The sequence below is a fragment of the Garra rufa genome, chromosome 4 (assembly GCF_049309525.1).
Source record: "Garra rufa chromosome 4, GarRuf1.0, whole genome shotgun sequence".
NCBI lineage: Eukaryota > Metazoa > Chordata > Actinopteri > Cypriniformes > Cyprinidae > Garra > Garra rufa.
In genome coordinates this window covers 29398585-29402646 of record NC_133364.1, presented here as the reverse complement: position 1 = coordinate 29402646, position 4062 = coordinate 29398585, and the positions used below count along the sequence as shown (strand labels likewise).

Below are 4062 nucleotides of genomic sequence, written 5' to 3'. Positions count from 1 at the left end.
ACACTGAGGACAACTGAGGGACTCATATGCAACTATTACAGAAGGTTCAAACACTCACTGATGCTCCAGAAGGGAAAAATGCATTAGGAGCCAGGGGTTAAAACTTTTTGAATTTGAAGATCAGGGTAAATTTAAATTATTTGGTCTTCTGGGGAACATGTAAGTATCTTCTGTAGCTTTTGAAGGGTAGTACTAAATGAAAAAATATGTGATATTTAAAAGTTTACACCAACGGCTCTTAATGCATTGTGTTTCCTTCTGAAGCATCAGTGAGCATTTGAACCTTCTGTAATAGTTGAATATGACAAATGAGTCCCTCAGTTGTTCTTAGTGTGAAAAGATCGATTTTAAGATCATACACTGTAAAAAATTTACCGTGAAATTTACAGTAACTTACTGGCAACAATTAGCCAGTAAGTTACTGTGAATACTTTTTACAGTAAGGGTACTGTACTTCCATTTACAGTATTTTATGTATACACTGTGAAATCAAAAACAATTAAATACTGTGATTTTAGTTGTTTTTACAGTAACTTACTGGCTAATTGTTGCCAGTAAGTTACTGTGAATATGTTTTACAGTAAGTGTACTGTAGTTCCATTTACAGTATTTTGTGTATTCACTGTAAAATAAAAAACAATTAAACACTGTGATTTTAGTTGTATTTACAGTATTGATTGTTTTACTGTAGAAGAAAAAAATAAATATTTCTGTAAGCGGTCAGGAGATAACAGGTAATCACTGTAAATTCAGATTCTCACTGTACAATTCAAAAACTGTATCACTGATTTAATATTAGCCATCATTAAAAGAATCACCCATATTCTATATTGCAATCAACTGCAGACAATAAGAAAATTGTTAATAGTTATTTATTTAAAAACATTTGGTGAACAGGAATGACAAAACAGGTACAACATAAAGGGATAATGGACATTGGACAATATGCCATTATACCATCCAAAGTTAACACACATTCTATGTTTGTAATGCAGCCACAACGCCCAGCGGAGTGTGTTAACTTTGGATAGTCTAATGGCGTGAAGTCTATTATCCCGCTTATTCTACTGTTGCTAAATTTAAGTTACGACTGAAGAAAATTTTACAAAACGAGGTATTTCATTACAAGTTTTGTACACTGTAAAAAATATTTGTTGTAAATTTTACAATAAAATACTGGCAGCAGGGTTGCCAGCCGGTTACTGTAATATTTACAGCAGCATTGCTGTAATTTTAATTTACAGCATCATCCTGTATTTCCTGATTACAACAAATAACTGTATTTTTTTTTACAGTATACTACTTTAATTTGTGTATTCTTTATTTGCAGTATTTATTTTCCAGATTGCTGAATATTAATTAACAATTTATTAACCGCATAAGCTTTAAACAATGTTTAACTGCATAAAGTGTTGTATAGTATGTAAACTCAGTGCACCTATTATTTTTAATGAAAACAAAAATAATAATAATTTGACATCTTAATCTTGAAAAATAGGTCCAATTTTATTTAACATACAACTCTCAAATTTGCATGAAATATGTGTATGTGTATTTAGTATTAAGTAATTTTGTATTATTCTGAATTCCAAAATAAATTGGGCATGAAAATATTTATTTGAAACATATATTACCCTGCAAAACTTTAAGTTTAACCAATATTTAGCCAAAGTTTAACCAACATCAAGTTAACCAACATGGTCATAATTAAATGGATCTAAATACCACAAAGACAGTGATGAGTTTTCACAACTTCAAGAACAGTCCAACATGGCCAAACAACAAGGCCCCAAGTAAGTCCAACAAAACTTCTGATCAAAAAAAGGAGAACAGTTCAGCTCCAGATGCTGTTCCATCCCAAGATGCAAAAAGTGGCTAAAATTATAGAAAAGAACAAAAAGGACAATACATTAGATATTTTACAAAACAATGATGCAGTCAGATACAGACAGAGGGATGACAGATACAGTCAAAGGCAGAGAGAGTGATGTGTGTTACAGTTAGATCGGTATGATTTTTAATGTTCTTTAAAAAAAGTTGTGTATGTTCATCAAGACTGCATTTATTTAAACAAAACAGTAAACTTGTGAAAGATTATTACAATTTAAAATAAGTTTTATATTTTACTATACTTTCCAATATAATTTATTTCTAAGATGCAAAGCTGAATATTCAGCATCATTACACCAGTGTTACATGATCTTTTAGAGATCATTCTCATTTATTATCAATATCCTGATTTATTGTCAATGTTATTGTCAATATTGTCAGTGTATGTTTTGGAGCCTGTGATACTTTTTCGGGATTATTTGATGAATAAGTTTAAAAGAACAGCAGTTATTTAAAATATAAATTTTATCTAAACATATAAGTCTTCACAATCACTTTATCCATGAAAGGATCCTAAAAAAAGTATCACAGGTTATTAAAAATATTAAGCAGCACAACTGCTTCTAACATTGATAATAATTTAGCATATACAATAATTTCATGGATCATGTGACACTGGAGTAATTAGAAGACTAGAGTATTAATGCTGAAATTTCAGAAATAAATTACATTTTAAAGTATATTAAAATAGATAACACATTATTTTAAATTGTAATAATATTTCACATTATATTTTTTCTGTATTTTTGATTGATTAAATGCAGCCTTGATGAGCAGAAGATACTTATTTCAAAACATAAAACCTACTGATCACAAACTTTTGAACGCTAGTGTAGATAAAGGATAAAAGAACATAATAAAAGGAAAAAGATCTTAATGTATGTGTACTTACATGTCAGTAATTCCACTGAAAATCCTTCGCATTGCAAAGAAGACTGGTAACTTGGGCTCACTTTAACTGGTTTCTTCTGTGCCCTGTCGTTTTAGATGGGTCTTTGCCTTTCAACTTCTTTGCTTCTCTCTCAGGATAAATATCTACAAAACAGTCAGGAAGCAGACAAACATGTAATTCACATTAGTTTTAGCTTTTCTACATCTGAATTATTTTCCCGAAAACAAACGTCTCTCTTCTTGGGTTGAGAAACATATTCTATCATATCTACATGTAAAATGCAGGTAACGTTACTCAGATTGTTAGAATGCAACTATTAACGTTACCTTTGAATGAACTCCAAAGCTCCGTCTGTCTCCTCCTGGTATCGTTAGTCCAGAATATGTAATATGCTGCGAACAGGCCAGACAGGACAATGGGCTGATTAACGCATTCTTCAAATAAAAGTTAGCAAAAAGCATTAACGTTTACGTGACACACACATCCTCCGTGAGCGGCTGACCGCGAGTTGCGAGCCTTCAGTACGTGTTTTATTTCGGCGCCCGTGTTAACAGATGCCTGCCAGACCGCGCAAATTTGTTTTACATCATAATATAATCACGAGAAGGTGTGCTGATCAGCACGACGTCGCCGTGAATCATAACTTTTGTCAATGAAGTTTGTAATTCTTAACGTAGGAACCCAGAGATGTTACGCCTATAGCCGATATAAGGCCAGGGAATGTGTGAAATCCTCCCGCGACCGCGGTGCCGAATCCCCGCACAAGTCTCTCCCGCGCTCCGCGGACGGAGGATTCGTTAATCTGCGGTTACCGCGAATGTTTATGGATCCTTAATATACCACTACAGTTATGAAATGTGAAAAATAAGTCACTTACCACAGCTGTGAATGGTTCTTCTTGCTGTTCCCGAATGTCGACCGTTGAAGATAATCCCGCCTCTTTAGGTTTGAAACCACCGCATCACCCCAGAATGCATTGCGGTTTAAAGCAATATCTTCTTCTTCTTCTTTCAGGTTTTATGGCGGTTGGCACCTCACTTAAAAGGCGCATTACCGCCACCTACTAGACTGGAGTGTGGGCAGTAGAATGGCGTTGAGGACAGTGAAACTTAAACTAAATTATATATATATATATACATAAAAAAAAAAAAAAAAAAAAAAAAAAAAAAAAAAAAAAAAAAACTCCTTGGATTGCATACTCATTTTAAATTCTTTCAATTAACCCAGTATTTTTAAGGTAATTTATTAATACCTTGTGCACTTTCCCAGATGTATTTCCC

General features: G+C 33.0%; 1 long non-coding RNA gene across 1 annotated transcript; it reads right to left on the bottom strand.

Moving 5' to 3' along the window:
* Positions 1-856: 856 nt before the first annotated feature.
* LOC141334033 (uncharacterized) lies at positions 857-3716 on the bottom strand. The gene is made up of 4 exons (XR_012355458.1): positions 3660-3716; positions 3109-3174; positions 2783-2925; positions 857-1875 (listed from the first exon to the last, which is right to left on the bottom strand). It is a non-coding gene; the product is annotated as an uncharacterized lncRNA (long non-coding RNA).
* Positions 3717-4062: the final 346 nt, after the last annotated feature.